This window comes from Gopherus flavomarginatus, chromosome 6, assembly GCF_025201925.1.
Source record: "Gopherus flavomarginatus isolate rGopFla2 chromosome 6, rGopFla2.mat.asm, whole genome shotgun sequence".
NCBI lineage: Eukaryota > Metazoa > Chordata > Testudines > Testudinidae > Gopherus > Gopherus flavomarginatus.
In genome coordinates, this window is record NC_066622.1 from 19,495,861 (window position 1) to 19,521,404 (window position 25,544).

The 25,544-nt window shown below is 41.3% G+C and overlaps 1 protein-coding gene across 2 annotated transcripts in view; it reads right to left on the bottom strand.

The window, feature by feature from the left end:
• TMCC1 (transmembrane and coiled-coil domain family 1) overlaps window positions 1-25,544 on the bottom strand; it is a 200,708-nt gene that overhangs the window by 166,168 nt on the left and 8,996 nt on the right. The window lies entirely within an intron of this gene.

Consider the following 25,544-nt stretch of genomic DNA (forward strand, 5'->3'; position numbering starts at 1 on the left):
GAAAACTTGAACTGCAAATTACATTTAAAAAAAAGTTGTCTTATTTTTTTCAGTCATGAAACTAATTTAATTTTGTAAATACGATGTGCCTGAAAGTACAGTAATATCTATACTTCCCCACATAGTTCTGACCAAACAACATTAATTATGACCTGCTATTCCAATATATGGTCTTTCTTAAATATTTTTCATGTACTATTTTTAACTTCAAATTATTTGTTTGCACTGAAGTTCAACTTCCATTATGTTTTTTTTTTAAGTCAAACCATAATTTATAAGAACTGTAAAGATCTTGGCAATTAAAACTTTGGACAGCTGTGCTAAGGCATTATAGAACTCAGCGGGTAGACAGAATCTTAGGATTCAACTCGGTGAAAGTGCCCAGCCTTCACATTGTAGAATCCACTTTTCACAGCTCCTAAAGACTGATTTGGAGATTTATATCATGACAGTTGCTTGCCTTATCCTTACCAGAGTCAAGAAGGGGAAAAGTGATATTTCCTAGTTTCCATTAAAAACCATAATTTTCTCATGTATGTATTTTCCATGAATAAAAACCTTCACAGGAACTGGTTTAATAAAAAGCTTCAGCTTACAGATGGTTTCTTTCATGAGTAGTCACCAAAACCTCAGCCTACTTTTTTTTTCTTTTGGGGGAGGGGGGGGGTGTTGTACAAATGGTGATGCTCTGTCCCAGTTCAATCTGAGCAGCATACAGACAGATGCATATCAGAGGCAATTTTTTCTATCTGTAACAGATCAAATATTACTGGTGGTGATTATTCCAAAACATAACATGTTGCTGCAGAGAGGAAGAGTTACATTCCACTCTATACTCACTTTGCTTTTAAAAGAGTGTTCAATGACATCACTACATCAAAAGTCAGATTTCTGAGATCTAAATTAGCAAAATATTTTGCAGAGATGAAATTTCTTGGTCCAACAAATTTCGATTTAGTTGTGTTAGATTGCTGCATTGCTAAGTTTTACTCCAATATATTTCTCCTCTCTCTCAAATACAAACACTTGCAAGCAAAAGCTGAAAGTGGTTCCAAATAACTCAACAGCTTAAGAGCAAGACCACTATAGAACTACAGGATAAAGAGAAGAGAGGGAGAAGAGATAATTTCCTTTATTTTCAACATGAAAAAATAAAATCTGCCTGATTTTTGCAGAATATTTTGAAGTAGTGTTACATATGTTAAAACTGCTAGATATTATTAGGGCCCTCAATAGTGTAATAGTCAAGCTCAATTAGCCAAGACACTATTATTATTTCTGCTTCTAACATGCTATAAAATATTCACTCTAAATCAGTAGATACTACTGCAAACTGCTGGACATGGGCAACAATTTTATGAAGTCACTTCACCATTCTCCTGGCTGGAGATAGTGCACTGTATTTCAGTTGCTTCCAGGGAGAGAAAATATTAGGAAATGAAAGGAAGGATAAGAAAAAGTCCAGTCTATTTCCAAAAAGCTAGCCCAAAAGGGGTTCTGTACCAAAGCATAAAGCTTAACAAATGAGGCTGGGAAGGCAGTATGAAGGCATAGGCACATATGGTAAAGTACAGTATTATAGGAACACTGGTAAACAACTTCAGTTGATAAGAGGGATTAAGACAAAAAGGTTCATTGTTAAGCACAATCAAGCAGCAAACGAATACAGGAGGCATAACCTTGGGTGTGTACAAAACTGGTAATCCTTTCTGAAAGAGGATCTGGGAGAAACCAGAACAGGTGTAATGTTCTAAAGGGCTGTGGTTTGGAGAACACTCAGAGGAAGTTGGCAATGGGCATAACTGTGGGTAAGTAGACCTGTGTGAACAAATAAATGTGAAATGACTACATACCTGGCAAAACAGGTGTATTTGGTCACAGTGCTACAACAGAACAACTTGAAGACAGCCAGATTGAAGAGTTATATAAAATGGGGAAAGGATAAGGGGGAGGATTCGAGCAGGGTGGGAGAAGGATTATAAAACTATTACTACCTATGTAAGAAGGTGGGACAGTTAATGGAAGACAGGTAAAAGAGGGAAAAAAAATCAGTAAAAAAGAATATATTGAACAGAGGACAGTCTCTATGACATGTGCCACCTCTCATGTTGATTCATGAAAGATAAGACTTGCTGGAAGTCTAGTGTTTAAATTACCAAAGTGAGACACAAAGGGGAAGCCCAGGTCCAAAAGCAATCTGGGCTGCACATAAACTTTTGTCATTATACCTGAGGCCATGGCTACACTGGTGCTTTACAGTGCTGCAACTTTCGCACTCAGGGGTGTGAAAAAAACACCCCCGAGCACTGCAACATACAGCGCTATAAAGTCTCAGTGGGAGCGCGGCTCCCAGCGCTGCAAGCTACACCCGTAGAGGATGTGGAGTACATGCAGTGCTGGGAGAGCCGCGGCAGCGCTTTGAAGTTTCAAGTGTAGCCATACCCTGAGATTAAGTTACTGAAAGGGAGTGCTGCCAAAATGGATTAAGGATTAAATGAAAGGAAAGGAGGCAGAAAGCTTTAGCAAACTCAAACCACTGCAGGTGTGAGAGGTAACAAATTGACTGCAGCAAGGGCGCACATTGCTCAGTCTCCTTTTAGGTACCATGTAAGTGGGTAAAAATCTCATGAGTGGCTACATTTGATGAAACAGAAAGAGGGGGAGGCCAGTATGCACCAAGGAATCAAGAGAACTAATCCACAGTGGCTTGGGTAGAGAGCTCATACCATTTAACGCTCAGGTGCCATCCTTTAAGTAGGGGTCCCAGAGCAGTCCCTTCCATACTGCTCCTATCTGCAAGCTTTCTCCCCCTGCATCCAGCCCCACACACTTCCTTGACCCCACCCCTTGCCTCTGCACCCAGACTTACACTTCCCCCCCCTGCACTCATAACCAGACACTACCTTCCTGTTGCCCACACTGAAGCTCTGAGCTCTCCCCTCTGCACCTAGTGCCATGATCTCTGCACCTCAAGCCCAGCCCAACCTCTTATCCAAAGAGACGGTCTGTGAGCCTGAAGAGCACCATCTCTACTAGAGGTCAGGTAGTTCTGGAAGTACCAAACACCACCCTCTCCCTGCTTCCCCAGAAGAACCAAAATCCCAGATCCAATTCTGCGATCCTCCTGGGGACCTGAGGTTCCTAGTCCCCCCTTGCTCCAGTTCTTCCCTGGGAGGTGGCGTTGCCTGGTGCCCTGGGTGCCAAAAGTACTGCAAAGGCGGGGGCCAAGCAGGTGCATGGGGTTGCAATACTACTAAAAATTTGGTCCAGCTGTTTTTCCATTTTGAGAGGAGGGGCAGCCGGTCCAAATATGACTAAGGGGCATTGCAACTTAGCACACAAAGTCTCAGCACCACTCAAATTTGACCTGACTGCTCCTCTGTCAGGATGGAGGAGCAACTGGGCTAAATTTCCAGCTCCAGTCAGGGGCTGAGAGGGCTGGGCCCCTCCTTCCCTCATTATATACCTGATTCAATGTAACAAGATGCAAGATAGTGAAAGCAGAAACCACAGCTTAAATGGGAACAGAGAAGAGAAAGCAGAGCAAAGGGATCTAAATCCAAATAAAAATAATTTTCAGACCACCTGCACATTGTGAATGTAAAAAATATTGGAATACATGAAGAAATTAGCATTTAGTATGCCAGACTATTTTCCCATAATCTTCACCACAAACTGTTAAATTCTCGTAACTTATTGTTGAAATTATTCAAAATAGTAAGAAGAAAATCAGGTAAGTGCTGCATATGAATTCATAGAGACCCTTTTCTCTTACCACAAAAGAACTGTGTTACCGGCTATGTTTATAGTGTACCACTCTGGTACGTCGACCTAAGTTACGCAACTCCAGCTATGTGAATAACGTAGCTGGAGTTGACGTAGCTTAGGTCAACTTACTGCGGTGTCTACACTGCACTGGGTTGACAGGAGACACTCTCCCGTTGACTTACTTTACTCTTCTCATTCCAGGTGGAGTACCGAGGTCAAATGGAGAGTGCTCTGCAGTCAATTTAGTGGGTCTTCACTAGACCAGCTAAATCAATCCCTGGTGCATCCACTGCCAGAGTGTCGATCCAGCAGTAGTGTAGATAGCCACAGATTTGGCAGGAACACTGCCTAGTGACTAGAGTAAGAGACGGAAGACTGACTGAACCAATGATGTCAGAGTCTTCCAAAGAGACCTGGGGTAAGTTAACCTCTGTACCTCAGGGTTTCCCATCTGTAAAATGAGAAAAGTCAACTGTCTCCAAATAAAAGGAAGGAGTGATAAGGTTAAAAAGTTAGAGATACTTGAATAAAATATTCTGTAACCAAGCAAATATTTAGCATTTCCACTTAACCCAATATAAATATACACAAAATCTCATTCACTGTGTTAATAAGCCATATTTATGATGAGACGGTACTGAATTTTATAAATAAAGTATAAAAAAAAGCAGCACAAAATATACTTTGCTAATTCAATATGTATTTTAAGTTACATTAGAAGAATATTTATAGTATATAAGTAGTCTAGTTTATTGTGTGAAAGTATTGATTTCACAAGAATAGAAAATCTGACTACAGAACCATGCTATTGATCTAGCTGAGAGAGATTGCCACTTGTGTATATAAATTAGCAAAGTGCATAATAACTAGGTTTTACTGAAACCAGAAATAAAGTTACATTGTTTCAATGATGTGCTTAGCCCTGTAAAAACATAATGCAGACAATCCATGTTCTGGAATGCTCACAATCCTACGTTATATTCATGTGACTAGATTTCAAAATCTTCCAAGACCTGTCCCTAATTTTCTTTGGACAAATCTGCTGAATGCTTATAGTTTTGGTAGGGCAATTCTTCAAGTCATTTAGGGTATTAACCATCTTCATGCCTTCAGCCTTCTAGGAGGGGGGAGAGGAAGCCACCTCTCCTTAAGCCTCCACCACCCCCCTTAACGGATGGTATTTAGAAAGGCTCACCTGCAGAACATTTTATGCTTTGATACACAGGAAATGTATTCATTAGCTCTATTCTTGTAACCATTAATTCTTCACATGCTTCTACTTTATATGGGGCAACATGTTCACAGACTCATCAAAAAGTGCCTCAGTCTAGCTAATTTTTCACCACCACCCTTACCCGATGCAAACACCTGCATAAGTATTTTCACCTTAGCCTCTAATGATAGAACAGGAGGCAATGCGCTTAAACTGCAGCAAGGGAGATTTAGGTTGGACATTAGGAAAAAGTTCCTAACTGTCAGGGTGGTTGAACACTGGAATAAATTGCCTAGAGAGGTTGTGGAATCTCCATCTCTGGAGATATTTAAGAGTAGGTTAGATAAATGTCTATCAGGGATGGTCTAGACGGTGTTTGGTCCTGCCATGAGGGCAGGGGACTGGACTCGATGACCTCTCGAGGTCCCTTCCAGTCCTAGAGTCTATGAATCTATGTCTCATCTCAGCTCAAAGCATAGATAAACCCTTATGTGCAGTGTTTTGTACCCTGTTTCAGTAGATAAAACAAGATATTCAGGCCTTTAAAATGTGTCTATCTATCCTACCTGATTTTAGAGGTCACTATCTAGAGCATAGCTAAAAAGAGAAACCAAGACTTCAGCCATTCTAACAGCTATGCAATGATGCCAACTATAAATCACTAGCAATTAAAATACTGGTGATGAAAATCAAGTCAAAATCAAAGTGGGGCGGAGAGGGGGGAAGCAAGATTAAAGTCAAAAAGATATTATTTCAAGGTATATACACTTGTTGACTAGTGAGTACTAATAAAAGATTTCAGGCATTCCAAGAGTCTACATGATACTGTATCTTGAGCAAGTTACTGATTCCTTCCGTAGAGTAGTTTGGTTTTTTAAAGGACTGGTCCAGCCATAGCTTCCCTTACCCCCTGAAGAATCAACATGGATCCCCTTACTAGCATCAAGAGCAGTACTGGAACTATAGTTACCTCCACTTTTTAGCACCACTGGGATTTTTATGAAAATCCCTAAGTACAAATAAATTTAAGCTTCCACATTTTACAAGACACAAGATGTGAACAAGCCCTTGTTAATACTGTAAACCAGGGGCTGATAACCTACAGCAACCTGAATGAACCCCAGGTTGGTAGCGAGCTAAGACTGGCAGGAGCCAGCAGCCAAAAACCCCAGAGAACGGGCGGGCTGAGACGCTCAGCACACCACCACTCTGGGGTTCCCACTGCTGGCCCCTTGCCAGCTGGTGTCCCACCACCGGTCCCACTTAGCGCCCGCTGCTGGCCTGGGTGAAGGAACCCCAGGCTGGCAGCGGGCTGAGACCCCGGCTGGCAGAAGCCAGCGGCCAAAACCCCAAAGCAGGGGTGGGCTGAGCTGCTCAGCCTGCCACCTCCACTCTGGGGTTCCTGCTGCTGGCCCCTTGCTAGTCGGGGTCCTGCCACCGGTGCCACTCAGCGCCTGCTGCTGGCCTGGGTGAAGGAACCCCGGGCTGAGACCCGGCTGGCAGAAGCCGCTGGCCGGAACACCAAAGCAGCAGCGGGCTGAGCCGCTCAGTCACTGCTCTGGGGTTCCGGCTGCTGACCCCTTGCCAGCCGGGGTCCCCGCCGCAGCCCCACTCACCTTGCTTCCGATTGGAGTTCCAGCGCAGGACCCCTGCCTGACAGGGTCCAGGCCTCAGCCCTGCCAGCTCCACTCACCTCAGTTGCCAGTATGGGGTTCCAGTTGCTGACCTCCTGCCAGCCAGTTAACAACTGATCACTCAGAAACCTGTGTGCAGCTTAAAGTATCCAAATACGTGCCAGACATTGGAAAACTCAGCAAGGAAAAGCAAGAGCAAGGATCACACTAAACTGATAAGATCTGCATTTTAATTTAATTTTAAATAAAGCTTCTCAAACATTTGGAAAACCTTATTTACTTTACATATAACAGTAGTCTGGTTATATAACATACAGACTTACAGAGAGACCTTCTAAAAAACATTAACATTTATTACTGGCACATGAGGCCTTAAATTAACAGAATCACAGAATATCAGAGTTGGAAGGGACCTCAGGAAGTCATCTAGTCCAACCCCCTGCTCAAAGCAGGACCAATTCCCAACTAAATCATCCCAGCAAAGGCTTTGTCAAGAATTCTTTCCTGGGTGCTGGCTGGTGAGTCTTGCCCACTTGCTCAGGGTTTAGCTGATCACCATATTGGGGTCGGGAAGGAATTTTCCTCCAGGGTAGATTGGCAGAGGTCACTTGCTGGAGGATTCTCTGCACCTTGAAGTCTTTAAACTATGATTTGAGGACTTCCAATAGCTCAGACACAGTTTAGGGTTTTGTTTTTTTTTTACAGGAGTGGGGGGTGAGATTCTGTGGCCTGCGTTGCGCAGGAGATGAGACTAGACGATCATGATGGTCCCTTCTGACCTGAAAGTCTATGAGTCAAGCCTGACCTTAAAAACATCTAAGGAAGGAGACGCCACCATCTCCATAGGTAACCCATTCCAGTGCTTCACCACCCTCCAAGTGAAAAAGTTTTTACTAATATCCAACCTAGACCTCCCTGTAGCAGGGCTCAGCCAGCCTCAATCAGGGGAAACAGACTGAGGCTGGAGAGAAGTCTGGCACCTGGCCTTTAGAACTGGCTGCACCTGCAGGCCTGAGGGTTCAAGGGCTATAAAGGCTGGTTGGCAGCCAGAAGAAGGGGGAATGGCCAGGGGAAGGTCAGTCTCCAGGCTGAGGGCAGATTCTGTGCGGAGGAGGATATTGTAAGGCCTGCAAGCTGTATATAGTATATCACTGGTGGTGGGAGAATCTGGTGTAAATAAAGCTACAGGTGCTGAAGAACTAGAGGTGCCTCTGTTTTATTGGGATTGCCAATGGGCCCCAGGAAGAGGGGTGGGCACAGCGCCTGTTACACTCCCCCATTGCAACTTGAGACCATTACTCCTTGTTCTGTCATCTGGTGCCTCTGAGAGCAGTCTAGATCCATCTTCTTTGGAACTCCCTTTCAGGTAGTTGAAAGCAGCTATCAAATCCCCCCTCATCCTTCTCTTCTGCAGACTAAACAATCCCAGTTCCCTCAGCCTCTCCTCTTAAGTCATGTGTTCCAGTCCCCTAATCATTTTTGTTGCCCTCCACTGGACTCTTTCCAATTTTTCCACATCCTTCTTGTAGTGTGGGGCCCAAAAGCAGACACAGTACTCCAGATGAGGCCGCACCAATGTTGAATAGAGGGGAATGATCACGTCCCTCGATCTGCTGGCAATGCCCCTACTTATATAGCCCAAAATACCGTTAGCCTTCTTGGCAACAAGGGCACAGTGTTGACTCATATCCAGCTTCTCATCTACTGTAACCCCTAAGTCCTTTTCTGCAGAACTGCTGCCCAGCCATTCGGTCCCTAGTCTGTAACCGTGCGTGGGATTCTTCGGTCCTAAGTGCAGGACTCCGCACTTTCCTTCTTGAACCTCATCAGGTTTCTTTTGGCCCAATCCTCTTATTTGTCTAGGTCCCTCTGTATCCTATCCCTACCCTCCAGCATATCTACCACTCCTCCCAGCTTAGTGTCATCTGAAAACTTGTTGAGAGCGCAGTCCATGCCATCCTCCAGGTCATTAATGAAGATATTGAACAAAACCGGCCCCAGGACTGACCCTTGCAGCACTCCACTTGATACCGGCTGCCAACTAGACATGGAACCATTGATCACTACCTGTTGAGCCCGACGATCTAGCCAGTTTTCTATCCACCTTATAGTCCATTCATCCAGCGCATACTACTTTAACTTGCCGGCAAGAATACTGTGGGAGACCGTATCAAAAGCTTTGCTAAAGTCAAGGAATAACACACCCACTGCTTTCCCAGTTTACATTAAAGGTCTTTCAATGTTTAAAAAAAGGTACAACAAACTGAACTTGTGGTCACTGAAGCATTCAAGGAGTTCTTTATGAGAAATCCCAGTGTGCTGTCCAAACTAACTCACAGAATCAGTCTACTGACATGTCCTATGGAATTTCAAGGTATTCAAATTCCTCTTCTAAATTGCTGTGTAGCATATATGATGTTAAATAGCTGCTGCATTCCACTACAGAGGTGGCTGAAGTGTTCCATATATGCCCTACCTACTTCACATCAGTATGTAGCTTAGTTAACATTTGTAAAATATTTTGAAAACTTTATATAAAGAAATTACAACAGAATATTTATTAATGCATGTGGATGCCCCTAATGTTTATTCAAAAGCAGCATTGTTTCTAACTAGTTTCCAGGGTTCGATATGAGGCAAGTCTGGATGTTTGTTTCCCTACAAAGGACTTTCCTCATCAGCTGTTTGGTGTGGCAAGCCTGGGAGGGAGGAGAAACGGAGCTGAGTGGCGTGCTCGTGGGAGGAGAAGGCAGCATAGCGGAGATGAGCTGGAGCAGGGAGCAGTTCCTCTGCACCCTCCCCGCCCGCTGCGGCCCCCCTGCCCCAGCCCACCTCTGCTCCGTCTCCTCTGCCTCCCCCCACAAACACGCTCCAGCCCCCCCTCGTCCCCCACCCCAGGCCTGCCACACCAAACAGCTGATTGGCACAGTAAGCCTGGGAGGGAGGAGAAGCGGAGCCACAGCGTGCCCGTGGGAGGAGGCGGAGCGGAGGTGAGCTGAGGTGGGGGGGCCCTGGGGAGGGCCGCAGCAAGTAACGGGTGGGCGCAGAGGAACCGCATGCAGTAACACGTCTCGGCACACTATTTCTGAAAGGTTGCCGACCCCTGCTGTAAACACTTTTGATGCATTCAGCGCATGTGCATTAGCCTTACAACTAGACAAGGAAAAAAGTTCACTGGCCTGGCACGAACTCTACTTGCTCATTTTTTACCATGATAATTGAGTAGAAAATTAGTGATATTTTATATTTGTCCATCAGAAATATTTACCCACAATGAGTCTTGCAAGGCTGCTGTAGATTCACTTCCTCCTTGTGCAACTGTACAGATTCAGCTACACACCTGGCAGTGGACATTTGTAACATTCACGCTGTTTTGTGACTAGCTTTCAAATATACCACAACTTCCTCTCCCCTTTCCTCCCTCAAAACCAAACAATGGTGACAGCCAAGCCAGTTACAGCACTTCCTTTCAAAAGTGGCTCGGTTCTTTGCTTCTTTGAGACTATTTGTGTAGCTAAGTCTTTTCATCAGAACTTTTGGTACCAAATCTTTTGAAAATATAAATGAAATGAAAAAAGCCAGCTCACAGGAAGATATTACAGACCATTCTGTTTAGAAAAAAGTCCACCCATACAAGATGTGTTCTGAGTTTAACTCTTTATTACACAGGGCATCTGCCAGGAACATCTCTGCAGACAAGAGTTGGTATGGTCTAGTAGTAGTTCCCAGTCACAGTCCGAAAAGCTAAGTTCTAATCCCAGCTCTGGCAAGGACTAACTCAGGCAACTCACTTGACTTCTGCAACTCAGTTTCCCCTCTGTAAAACCGCAATACTTACCTACCTCTGTAAAAGCACTGAGATCTAAATGTGGGAAGTATTCCAAAAGTGCGAAAAACCTCCCCACAAAGCTAAAATCACAGTGGGTGATATCAAAAACATTTCCATATCAACCAATGAGGAGGATGCCTGAACTGATTCAAACTGAAACATCAGTGGAGTCTGGATGCATAAACAAGAACAGAGGGCTTCCCCCAAGAACTAAGATGTCTTTTCATATATAGGGCAAGAAACAAAAACAGGATAGAGAATAATAGGAAAAACTGTCTCCTCAATGACTGATAGCAAGATCTCCATTAGGCATGAGCAGACTTTAGCACTGTGAAGTCACAGCTGATCACCAGGAGGAGGAGGAGGAGTGGGGCTGGGAAGGCAAAGGGGCAAAGCAGGGAGAGGACAGTCAGAGTAGAAGATCTCAGATCTCTGCTGCAGTAGATGCAGAGGCCTTATTTGCTATGACAAGCCCCAAAGTGAATATCTATCAGAGTATTTCCCCTCCTGCTCACAAACCAACATCAGTACAGAAAAAATTAGAAAAATCTGCTTTGAGAGAGCAAACATTCACACAATTCAAAGTGAGCAGATAAAACTCACCCCTTCTTCAGGTCTGTCCCTCAAACAGTAGAAATCTGTATTTCCCATTCCCTTTCCATAGTCTTTCTACCTACAAGTTTGCCTGAACAGACCTTACCGGTTCCTCACAAGCATCTCAAATTCTGCAGCTGCAATCTGCTGGGCTCCCATTGTTTCCTTTTCCTATTAACTTTTCCTTTCCTCTGGATCATGATACAGACTGCAGAATCTCCAGGCATTGGAGTAACATAACATCCTTGGGCCATGTCAGGGATTCTGGTGATCTCCTTTCAGAAGTACAAAGAGAAAAGCTGCTCTTATCCTCATTGCCTTTCTGCCAGGCAACGCTGCCACTTTCAATGTGTCAAAGCTGACTCAAATGTCAGGAACAAATGAAGCACAAACAGTGGAAATAAGGGCATTGCACTGCACTACCCACAGGAAGACAAAAGGCTACAGACTAAAATAGAAGTAGATTTTGGGATTGGTTGGTTAAATACTCAAATGCACTGCCCATGTGTGTGGAGATGGAATCTAATTTTAATCCCTAGATGAATCTACTATGTGACAATGGCAGTATATGATTTGGAATGAATTAGCTGCTTCAGTTCTAAAGATACCCAGGACTGGAATAGGAAAATCAGAGAAACTCAAAGTGAGTTGCATTGGCAGACTTGTATAGTATGCCGGTGTAACTTATAGAAAATTGCTTTCTTAGAGAGAATGGCTGAGGGATTTTAAGTGGGGCACGAATAAAAGGTTATTTAGATTCAAAAGTCAGTAAAACAATTAAGACAGATTTTTATAAGAGCCATAAGTAACAAGTCTTGTTTACTTTTCATCAACAAAAATATGTGCCTTGCATATTTTGCATCAGGTCAGAAGAAATGCAAACACTTTGGTGATGGTTTTGCTGCCTGCCTAATGCTTTTCAAATGACAGAAATCGGTGTCTGCCAGGGAAGAAATTGCGTAGAGTCGAATACCACCAAACACATGATGCATGATTTAAACTAGTACTGTTATTCCTTCACTTTGGAAAGCACATTTACAAAATTACGTTTAAAAAATAAATAAAAAACTCCACCACACACACTATCCACGCCTGGAGTAATAAATTCCTCCCCCAGTGAATCAAATCCAACATTCACTATTAGATCTTTCAGTACTCAATAGCTGACTTACCTATGGTGGCAGTAACAGAAGACACTTCAGACCAAGAATAGTTTTCACACAACTCAGCAGAAACAAAACTTTCTTGCCGACTTCACCACAGTCAATATAAAATGTAGAAAAACTTTGATGCATAGCTTTAGTAAAAAAATTGAACCATTCCATTTCGACATGAAACAGCTTATAGGACTGAACATGAACCAGAAACTCTTAATCAGCCATAGAATGGAAAGACATCCACTGCAGACCCAAATTACTCATTTTACCCCTCCACTTTCTAGGCTGGTCCTGCTTTTATGAATTATCTTTGAAATATGCACCTAAAGGGCTCTCCTGCTAGATATACAAAGGAATTATTCTGAATCTACCAAATGAGGGTTACTTCTCCTGCAACTGTTGACAGAGACCTTAAAGTTCTTCCATGACAGACACAAATAGCTGTCGTTTGAAAAGCGGTTGGCAGGCAGCAAAACCGCCTTGAAAGTACTTGCATTTCTTCTGACGTGATGCAAAATATGCAAAACAAATTCGGTTAACAAAAAGTAAACAAGACCTGTTGGCTAACAGAAGTCTGGCTTATGCTGCTTTACTGACTTTTGAATCTGAAACACTGCTATTCATGCCCCACTTTAAATTCCTCAGCCACTCCCTCTAAGGCAGTGATTCTCAAACGTTTGTATTGGTGATCCCTTTCAAATGGAAAGCCTTTAAGTGCAACTCCCCTTATAAATTAAAAAAACATTTTTATGTGTTTAACACCATTATAAATGCTGGATGCAAAGCAAGGTTTGGGGTGGAGGCTGACAGCTCGTGAGCCCCCATATAACAACTGCACAATCCCGAGGGGTCCCAACCCCCAGTTTGAGAACCCCTGCTCTAAGGGCTAGTCTACACTGATGACAATAAAGCACGTGGATTGTGTAGTCGCAGCAGAGCGCTGGGATAGAGCTCTCCCAGTGCTCTAAAAAAACCCACGTCCACAAGGGGCCCGGCTCCCAGTGCAGGTACTGTCTACACTGGTACTTTACAGCGGGGGCTGTTTTTTTCAAAACCAAGCAAGAAAGTTGCAGCGCTATAAAGTGCCAGTGTAGACAAGCCCTAAGGCTAAGTCTACACTACAGGATAAATTTGAATTAGCTTATACCGATTTTATAAAACAGATATTATAAAGTCGATTGTGCGCGTCCACATTAGGCACATTAATTCGGTGGTGTGCGTCCATGGTCCGAGGCTAGCGTCGATTTCTGGAGCGGTGCACTGTGGGTAGCTACTGTAAAATAATGAGGCCAATAACGTCGATTTGCGTCCACACTAACCCTAATCCGATATAGTAATATCGATTTTAGCGTTACTCCTCTCGTTTTGTAGGAGTACAGAAATCGATTTAAAGAGCCCTTTAAATCGATATAAAGAGCAGTGTAGTGTCGACGGGTGCAGCATTAAATCAATTTAACAGCGTAGTGTAGACCAGGCCTAAGAAACTTTCCTTCCTGACTGAAATTTTCCCAAATAAAACAAGCAAGGAAGCTTGTTCGCTCATTATGGGGATGGAATGTATCATTTAAAATAGGTGTAGTCCAAAAAAAAAAGTTTTTAAAATTAATTTCACGAGATCTTAATTTTGGGTTGGACTTGTTATACTGATTTTACTAAGTTTACTAAGAAGGAATCCCTCCCACTAGTGCTGCATACAAAAAGTAGTTTAAGTCAGGAAAGAGCAGCACAACACAGACACCTTTGAGAAGTCTATACAGCGCTTCATGGAGTAGAGAGATTTATTCTTGCATAAAGCTTTTCCAAGGAACGTGGAGAGGCAATAATGATTACAGCACAAATTAGGAGTTTGGCATTATGGGTTCTATCCCAATGATAGCACAGAATTGGTGTAACATCAGGAAAAGTCAACTGACCTCTGAGCTTCACCATCTGAACCAATGGGATACTCGCGTGTATCACAACACTTCTGATATTTAATTTTTTCCAAACTGATCTGAGGTCTTTAGATGGAAGGTGACATAGAAGTGCATGTTATTGATGTACTAAATCTGGATCAGGGTTCACACACTTTATCAGGTCACCTTTCTTTGCAAGGTTTCAGCATCTCCACTTGGAAAGGTTTAAATAACTCACTGAGAGGTCAGAGACTCCTCAATCTAGTAGATTGAGCCCAACAGGTTGTTTTGTAACAGCAATGAATGACTACACATCTTGAGTTTATGGTGCTCAGACGCTACAAAAATGAATGTTAAGTACATACTGATAAGTGATATCAGTTGTTTCTGGCCTATGGTCTCTTCCTGCAAGTCTAATTATAGCCCTTCCTGGTGATGCCATTGATTTTCATGGACAAAACAAGGCTACAGAGAATAATTCACATGCATCCACACACTAGCTCTTTGAATGACCACTTACTTGTTAGAGTAGCCACACTGGAACAGTGCTTAACTTGTCCATTTTGATTTGCACAAGGTGAGCCTGACAACATGTTTGCAAATGTTTTGATTCAAGTGTTCATGTACCCAATATTTCTATGCAAAGCCACCATGAAAAAGTGTGACCTGAAAATGTGGCCACACTTTCAGGTCACAGTTTAAACCATAAATACCTTCCCAAAAAAGCAATAGGAGGGATAATGGATTTGTTTTAAATGAAGCCCAAGTTCACCCAAAACTGAAAAGAGGCTCAGCTTTACAGCCCAAAGTTGGCTAGAATCAAAGCAGATTCCTTAAGGGAGCATCATATGCCTGTAGCCCTGATATTACAGTATGTATCATTGATCAGTCTTTTTATTTCTATGTCAAATACTTCATTTGCAAACCTAAAGCTAGGCTTTGCGCAGCTGCCTGTTCAGGACACTACTGCCTCTGAACTGACTACGGTTTAAGTATTTTAATCTGCCTTCATACTATCATAGTTTAGTTTGATTTTTTTGTTTTTTAAACAGAGGAGTTTATGCTTCTTAAATTTTCACTATTACTAGTCTTGATGTGTTTTTGAAGAATGCACATATTAACTACAAACCATGTGTATCCTATGGATATACACAGTGGTCATCATTAAAAAGTTGATGTTTATCAGTAATTACCACACGGAAGTAAGTATCTGGCGCTATCTGCCATGGTTAACAACTCACAATTTGATTCCTCACATATTCTAGGAAAGAACAGTAACAACTCACCAGGTAACTAATACAATATGGTTGTGGTTATATATTGGATAATACATCTACTGTGGGAAATGCCAAATATGTTGTAAGCAGTAAGGATGTATGGGTAAGGTAGAGGAAAATGACCAGCAAATACAACTGCAAACTACTAACTAAACCCCTGCTTGGAATAATTGACAGTAGAGTCTCATATATTTTCTCTATGATCGTTGTGGACCTGGTAATTTACCATGGCACATTCATTTTCATTATAATATTTCAGCATGAGAGATAACACTACCATACAGTATGCTTGAACCTGCACCTCAGTTCAGAGATCTGGTTTCTATTATTCAATGGTTTGCAAAATTCAATATTTCCCAAAGGGTCTTTAGTCATTAATGTGAATCAGCAACATTCTGCTCTAAACTGCCTGTGTGGAAGACTTCAGCAGGCACAAGGAGAAGACTTGAAAGCAATTTCCTTTTCTCAGAGGTCTTGCACCATACATAGTGGTATTAGTGTATGTTCCTTCCTCTGAGAAGTGTTTGAGGGCACTAGAGCTGCAGATGCCTCAAGTCACTTGTTCATGAATATCTAATAAGTGAGTCTGCCCTCTCCCACTTGGGTTTATTTCTTCAGCCAGCAGCAAGGAAAAAAGCATTCAGAAGAGACAATCCAGTCGGCTGTCTGGACATATGAAAATAACTATAACAAGTGATTAAAAATACATTTCACGATCAATTTAGGAGCATTCTATTCTTTTAATCCAGTATTAAAAGATCAGTGGAGTTATACCTAAATTCATAGATTCCAAGGCCAGAAGGGATTACTACAATCGCCTACTACTCTGACTGCCTCCTGTGTAACACCGGACATAAACTTCCCCAAAATAATTCCTAGAACAGATCTTTAAGTCAAGACTGGATATTTTTCTAAAAATGGTGTGCTTGAGAATCCATCACCACCTTTGATAGAGTTACTAACAACTAGAATAATTTAACTGTTAAAATTTTGGGCCTTATTTCCCATCTGAATTTGTATAGCTTCAATTTTCAGCTTTTGAATCACATTACACCTTTCTTCTTCTAGACTGAAGAGCCTATCAGAAGACATTTGTTCCCCAAGTAGATACATCTAGACTGCAATCAAGGCTCCCCTTTAACCTTCTCTTTGTTAAGTTAATCAGATTGAGCGTTAAGTCTATCACTATAAAGAATGTCTTATAATTTTTAATCATTCATGGCTCTTCTTTGAACCCTCTCCCACTTAACATCCTTCTTGAATTGTGGGCACCAGAACTAGACATAGTTTAACACCAGTGCCAAATACAGAGGTAAAAACCTCTGCTCCTATTTGAGATTCCCGTTTATGCTTCCCAGGATTGCATTAGCTTTTTTGGCCACAATGTCACACTGAAAGCTCATGTTCAGCTGATTACCCACCACAACCTTCAAATCTTTTTCAGAGTCACTGCTTCTCAGGATAGAGTTCTCCGTCCAATAAGTATGGCCTACATCCTTTGTTCCTATATTTATATATTTACCTGTATTAAAAACACATTGTTTGCTTGTGCCCAGTTTAGTAAGTGATCCCTAGTTCTCTGAATCAGTGACTTCTCCTCGTCATTATTTACCACTCCCTCAAATTCTGTATCATCTTTAGCTTTATCAGCTATGACTGTTTTCTTTCAGGTCACTGATAAAAATGTTAAATAGAAAAGGGCTAAGAACCGATCCCAGCAGGACCTCCACTAGGAATACACCTGTTCAATGATTCACCATTTACAGTTACACTGTGAGTCCTATCAGCCAGCTCTTAATCCATTTAATGTGTCATGTTAATTTTATATCCTTCTAGTTTTTCAGTCAAGATGTCATGTGATACCAAAGTCACATCCTCACAGAAATCTAAATATATTACACCAATACTATTACCTTATTTATAATCTCATAAAAAGTATACCAACTGATTTTGACAGGGATCTATTTTCCATAATTCCATGTTGAATGGCATTAATTATATTACCCTGCTTTCATTCTTTATTAATTAGTTGTATATCAGCCGCTTCATTATCTTGCCCAAAATTTATGTCAGACCGATAGGCCTATAATTTACTACGTCATCCAGTTTCCCCTTTTTAAATATTGGCACAACTTTAACGTTCTTTTGGAAAACAAACATTAGCACTCCAGCTCACTCCACAACTGTCTTTATAAAAACTTCTGGATCCAAGTTATCTAAACCTATTGATTTTAAAATGTCTAACTTTAGTAGCTGCTGTTTAACATCCTGCAGAGATACTAGTGGAATCGAAAGAGTGTTATATGATATGACTACATCTCCAAATACTATACTTTGAGATTGGAAACACTTAAATCTAGAAGGAAAATTACCCTGTAAGTTACTACAAACAGACTAGTATTATAGAAACTGAGACATTCCTACATCATTTTATTGACACTGAATTAATTTGTATAGCATTTTGAAGACAAAGCGATATACTGGTAGTAAATTAAATATTACTAAATAGAGAAAAAAGCCTGGATCTCAGACTCTCTCCCTGCCACCATACATATAATTCTATTCTATTTCTTTTGTTTCTATTGTCTATAGTGATGTTATTAAAAAAAGGATGTTGGACAATCTCAGTGGCAAGGTGTGAACTACAAAATGCAAATCAATTACATTTAGAAAAAAGTATTCAGTGATTGCTAAAACTGAACTTCATTCTTTAGAAACAGTCAATTCTATGACCTATGGAACAAGAAGAGATAGGAGGTCTATATAACTAGATTAGGCATTTTGCTATGAAGTTGCAATGGCTCATGTAGCCAGACACACTGTATGAGTTCAAATTCACTATTTTCCTGAAGATACACCTGACTGATGACCTTTTATAAGCATTTTTTTAAAGCCCATAGCTACTACTTGCCCTTATAAAAATCTACTTACCCACTCACTTGGGCACATTTTTTAATGAGTAATAGTTTGGATTTTAGCATATTAAAGACAGGCACGTAGATTTTGTGCCTGAAAAAAGGACAAAGTAGATGAATTTTTAAGGCTTCTGTATAAAAGTAACTAAAGACTGATAGAGGATTATATAAAAGAACTAACATATACTCCTTTAGGCCTGTCATTCGTCCATCGCATAAATCTGTATCTAGGTGCATTTATAACTAGTCAGTTTGTACTATGGTAATACAAATAATAAATAATAGTTGTAAGTGTTATGATGCCAATAACTAGCTGTAAGGACACTCCAAGCTTACAGCTACCACAACAGGAATGATTAATGTAGAGGCAATGTCTCAAACCAATAACTAGAACCATCTCTAAAGAACACACCTTTCCTCATCTGCCAAACTCATTTGAAGGCTTGAGTAAACAGACAGGCTTTCACTATGCACCGATAATCAGACTGACCCATGTGGGAAGCAAGCTCCAAACTTAAGGGCGGCCCACAGACAACACTCTGCCCACATCTAAGGCCTTTCAGAATCAAAGACTAATTGGGGAAACTGGTCAGGCTTGTAGGCTGACCAGCTAATACACACACCCAGGTCCTCAAGGATTCTTACTGAAAGAAATGTGACTCAATGTTGTCTTAAACTACTTATTAAACAAAAGTAAAACCACATATCACTAAAACTAGGCTACTGTTTGTAATGCTAAACTAAAAAAATAAATAATACAACTGCCCAATCAAGATGAAATCAGAGTTAGCATCAATATTGCATTCAAATTACATTACATTTGACTAATTATCAGCATAATACAACAAATAACCCTTATAAATCCTAAAGAAGGCATCTAAGGCGGTGGGCATCCATTTGTTATAAACAACTAAAGCATTTTACCAAAGTGAATCAAATCAGAATTTGGAGCTGGTTAAATATTTTAACACTGAAATAAAGTATTTAATATCGGAACCACAACCTCAGAACCAGTTACAAACTGCCTCCTGGGACAACCTGTTCGGTAGTTTACAGCTGACTGTTTTAAGTTTCTCGGCAGGTTCAGAAGATACGCAGTCTAATTATCTTTATGAGACTGTGCTGAGGACTATAAGTTTAGGTAATTTTCTGGTGCCTTCCCTGTGTGGACTTTATAAGTGCTCATTCACACCATCACACCCTAAAATTAAAGAATAAAAAGGCTGGGACACCTCTCAGCTAACGAGGACAAAAATAGAAAAATAAGGCCAGGTCTACCCTACACGATTAGGTCGACATAAGCTGCCTTGCATTAACCTAGCTGTACAAGTGTCTTCACTTAAATTTGGCTCACGCTGACCTAGGTGCCTCTGTATGCCGATTTAGTAAGGCCACCTCCACGAGCAGTGCAGGGCAGTGGTTTTCAAGCTTTTTTCATAGGCAGACTCCTAAAATTTTTCAAATGCAGGGCTTTCGAAATCAGTCTGTGGACTGCCGGGGGTCCACGGACCACAGGCTGAAAACCACTGCTGTAGGGTCATAGTCGATGTAATTAGTTCAACAAGTTAGTGCTGAAACTCAGGCTACATCTACACTACAGTCGAGATCAATGCTCTGAGATCAATCCACCGGCAGTCGATTTAGAGATCTAGTGAAGACCTGCCAAATCGATAGCAGATCGCTCTCCAGTTGACTCCTATATTCTACCGCCGACGAGAAGAGTAAGGCTCTTTCCCGTCGACGCCCTGCGGAGTAGACCCCGTGGTAACTCGACCTAATGTACATCGACTTCAGATATGTTATTCACGTAGCTGGAGTTGCATAGCATATGTCAACTTACCATGGTAGTTTAGACATAGCCTGAGTTGCTTACATCAACTATTACTGGCTTTCAGGAGCAGTCCCACGATGAAAATTGATACATGTGTGCCTGGTGAGAACACACAATGCAGACACAAGGAGTCAAGTGTGCAAACGCAAACAATTTAATAATGCAGTAGCTCTATGCTGACATAAGCGAGGTCAACAAAATTCTGTAGTACAGACATGAGCTAAGATAAGAAGGGGTTCAAAACTCTTCAGCTCTTGTAATCTTAGATATCAAGTTCCTTTAAGCTGATGCTGAGTTTTAAAGTCCTTTAAATTAAATACAAAAAATATAATAATGTAGGCCTTAGCATAGGTTGTCAACTTCATATTTTAAACTGATTTTTAAAAAAAAACTATTAATTTAAATTTTAAAAATCTATTTTTAATCAACCCTCCCTCTGAGTGAAAAGGTCTTGAGATGACCGTCACCAGTGTATTGAAAGTTATGAACAAAATCCTACCAAAAAAATGTAAAGGACCCTGGCAACTAATAGCCACTCAAGATTCATCGATCGAAATTAACACATTTGAACATGTGACCAGATATCATTGTCTTAAAAAAATAATGTAGTTATCTTTTTTTAGGAACTGGATGTTAGATCAAATAGCTTATCTTTAGATAAAACCTATTTACAATAAAAATAGAGTTTGTATCAGGTCTGTGTTCCCATACATGCTATTTCTATCACAGGCCTATTAGCAAGAGTCTATCTGTTGACCTTAACTGCCAAAGAGGGGCACAGAGAAAGGTGGTCTCAATTAGCTTTCACCTCCTAGGGCTTTATAGATCAACACCTTAAATTGCATGCAGAAGTGAACATGCAGCCAGCGCAGCCTATGGAGCCTTGGTAAGCTATTAAACATCAAATGTCAACAGCACACTATTTAGTGTGATGTTTTGAATGGAATCCCTCCTGCCAGCCGTGCTAAGCCGTGAGCTATGACATAGTCACAGCTTGCTTGTGTAGCCCCATTTAGCACCACTGTAATCCAGGGATAACTGGCTACTTCCACTTTTTCATGTTCTCTGTATGTGTGTATCTCTCTTCTTACTATACGTTCCATTCTATGATTCTGATGAAGTGGGTTGTAGCCCACAAACGCTTATGCTCAAATACATCTGTTAGTCTCTAAGGTGCCACAACTACTGCTGTTCTTTTTGCAGATACAGACTAACACAGCTGCTACTCTGAAACTTGAGGGAAGTGATCACAATGCTCATACTACGTACAGACAGAAAAATACTTTGGCCACTGAAGCAAGCTGGAATGCCATTGCCAGGAGAAAATGGGAATGCAAGGAAAGCCCTAAATCATGAGCCGCCTTAAAGAAGCGGCAAAGTCCTTCATTATCATATCGCCCTATGCACCATCCTCCCTGCCTTACCGTTAAGCTACTCCACTGCAAGCCAACATCAAGCTTCAACCAGCTCATACTAAGCCAAATGCCTATCCTGGACAGGCAATGGGAATGTAGAGCCATTACACTGGATCAGATTAAAAGGATTTGTAGAATTTACTACCTATGCCAACTGTACAAAGTACAAAACAGGACGTATGACAATACAGTGCTGTGGAAAGCTAAGATAGCCCTTAGGGTTAGGAGTTACAGATCTGTGCCTATGGTATCTCTAAAAAGCAAAGAACAATCACTTGGGTGATCCTGTCTACACTTCCACTGCCTGAAAATTAAACAGGTACAATGAAGGCTGTCAACTGATCTAAGAGTCAGTTTGGACAATTGTCCTTTGTCCATCACTAGCAGAAAACTAATGAACAAAACCAATAAAGTTCTGGCCTGAAACTGTACATGGAAATGCACAGTAGGAAGGAAATCTGAGGATTTCAGATATTGCCAGAGCATGGGTAATCCATCATCCCCAATGGGACTGGGCACATTTTGGGGGGTCGTGATTTGGCCATTCTCCCTTTCTTTACAGCTAGGTAGGACGGGGTTTGAAAATGTTTCTGCTGTCAGGGTCATGGAAGGAAAGGCTGAAAGCCATTGTGCTAGTCTATCCCTGACCTTCCCAATAATATCATCCTAAGGGTATGTCTTCACAAGCAATATTAAAGCGCGGCCATGGCAGTGCTTTAACATGGCTGTGTATTATTCGCACCACCAGCGCTGGGAGAGAGCACTGTAAAAAAACAAAACCACCCCACCAGCACTGGGGTACTGACCACAATGCCACTTTACAGTGCCGAAACTTGCAGCGCTCAGGGGGATGCTTTTTCACACCTCTGAACAAGAAAGTCACAGCGCTATAAAGTAGCAGTGTAGATAAGGACTAAGAGAAACTTGGGGGAGGGACACAGTTAGCAAGATCACTATCTAGGCGGGTGATTCTTGATCAAGGGCCTAACAACCACTCATTTGACAGACTCTGGCACCTAGCCCTTCCCTTAGAGGAGCATTGATTATTTCCTCTCAAATTCTACAAGCCTAGGGTGTACAGATCTAGTCCACAGGCCACAGCCAGTAGTATTCTCACAGCATCTGTAAAACTTCAGTAAGCCACACTGGCCAAAGCTAACCTAGAGTCAATGCAGTGTTTGCATCCCCATATGAAGCCAGTCTGCAGCTGAAGCAGAGCGGTTGCAAGGGAGAGGAGGGGGAAGAGGGATGAAAGGTCATCAACATGAGAAATATTTGAGGTGGCAACTCATTCACTAAACTATCCATCACCCAGAACTCTTCCTCTGGATGAAAAGTTTGCACCTGCGCTTGTACCTTCAGCAAACCCAACTGAAAAAAATTGGAGAGAATCTTCACCTCACTGAAACATGCACACTTCATCTAGCATGTCTGTAGTTATTTTATCTTTCAAAGACAACAGTTAACCCTAGAAGAGTCCTAAAACATGCTAACTGACTTAATACACATACTATGTTCCCAGAGAAGCACTTGTTTAGGCAGAAAACCATCTTTGTATTTTGAAAAAAAAAAAAAAGGATATCCCCCTCCTCCCTCCAATCTGCCAGTCTGACACAGTGTTCTCTAGTTGTGAAAACAAAGATCTGAGAGTCAGGACCAGGGTTTTAATCACATTTCCACCTTAACTCTGCTGTGTAATCTCTGACAGCCACAACCATTCTTCCCTCATTTTTCCTGTTTTTACACAAATATTTACCTATTTCCAAAGATGCTGCATCTTAATGTTTGTAAGGTGCTTTGAAACTCCAGACAGGAGTTATCCATTAATCCAAAAGTCTAAAACGCTTATTGTGGGCACTCTAAGCCACCATACCTAGAGGAGATCAAAAATCTCTCACCAGTTGTACATATAATCTATGTATGGGAGCAGCTGTTCTTGATGTATTCTTGAAATGATCACGGCCAACTAAACTAGTGAAAAGAAACTTAAACTAATAGACTACAATGAAAGATCAAATTAGTTCACATAACCGTGAATGTTGGATTTATATCCTAGTAGTGTTTTCATAAGCCAACAGACATTCAGACTGTTTATCCTCTTGTGACACCCATTCACATGATTATAAAGTGTGTCGATATGTCACTCATTTCACCACACTTCGGTGCCCTATAACTGGAATGAAAGTTTTGAAGAACTAGAAAAGACTATCCAACTTTTAAGGCAATCTGCTCATAATGCATGTAATTTCTGCAGGTCATTAATACCATGTCAGTATCTTTCTTTTAACAAACTTGTCTGGTTACTACTATAGTTGTGTGCTATTTTCCTAGTTAAAAACGATGTTCATCTGCACACAATGATGAGTTCTTGCTTTTCTGCCACAAATTACACACTTACATAAACTCACCTCTCAGAAATGGGAACAGACGTCAGGTCTCCCTACCGACTACCAGTCCCCTATTCTAAGCAATGCTGCTATGCTAAAGAAATTAATCCCCACAGCATTTTAAATTTCCTGCCTTCAGTCTGCCTCTGCCCCTGTTTGAATTTCGATATGTTAAATATGCTCCATAATATGTATTAAATTAGTGTAAAAACGATCTAGGTCATGTAGCATGTTGTGTATTTCAGTTACACGCCAACCTTCAAAAGGCCGTTCCTTTTCTTCCTCTCACCCTCCCCTCCTCCAAATAAAAGAGGCTGAACCATCACACACTTCTAGAACAATGACCTGCTTGGCTACATTCCACCATAGTGAGGTGGAAGTAGATTTTCTGCCTGTCACTGCTAGTGGATGTCACCATGGAAGTCTAAAATGGAGAGAAAAGATGGCAGTATTTATAAAGATTCATAAGGAGAAAAGACGGTATCATTTCTGGTAGTATTACTGTACATGCAGTGATTCCTAAAGGCCTGAAGATACAAATCTAACAGATGGAATTAACATATTCCAGGTTCTTTTTTTTCTTAATATAAGAAAAAGACTCGGCTAAATAGAATTGGAAGGCAAAAAAGAGTCAAGTACACTGTTGACTGCTCTCTAGCCCCCATACACTGCGGCATTTTCATGGGACAATCAAGTCTCTTTTCCCATTCCCGTTATGTTACATGTGGAGGATGGTCTTGTAGCTCACACATGATAGCGAGTCCTGGCTGTGGTGGACTTGTGACCTTGGGCAAGTTACGACTTCTCTGAGACTGCTGAATTCTGCAAGATGAGGAAAATATTTAACCTCCCTCTCAAAGGGGTGCTGCGAAGATTACTAATGTTTGTAAAGAACTTTTGAGATCTTGGGATGAAATAGAAAGTATTTTAATTTTGTTTCTGACTCTATGGTTGACAAGCAGACAAGGCATTAGCACAAGGAATACGAATCAGGTATGCCCCAGTTCTAGTCACCATTAATACAGACACCTTCTGATTTTGGACAAGACTTTTCATCTCTATGCCTGTGTCTTCTCTATAAAATGGGGAAAACACCATCTGCCTCAGAGGAGCATCGAGAAATTAGCTATGTTAATAAAACACTGAATATTAAAAGCACTATAAACCTTCTAAATCACTGTTACTTAAAAAGGAGTGAAAGTGTGTGGATAAAGGACACCAGTTACAAAATAAATAACTCACTTTTTTGAAAGAAACCTTTAGAAGAATCCTACAGTAGGTTCAAATGAGGTCATCTTACATATAATGCAGTTCTGATATTCTGGTGCCAGTAATGCATCAGTGCACATGTGCATATTCAATCAATTTATTCTACAAAGTTCTTTATATTTTAGCAGTGTGTATTTAAGAAGTGCATGTCAAGGGTTATTTTTCCCAAGGAAGGAAAAAGAACCTGTCAGAGCATATTTTCTTTCCAGTTTGATTTTCCTTCACTACACAAATAAAAATATTGCTTAACTACAGCAAGGGGGAGCCCAGGTTTCAAGAGTTTGCTTTCTGTTCAGCTACATAACAATTTACTATAGGGCTTCTTTACTTTCAAACTCCTGGGCAACTGAAATTGTGTTT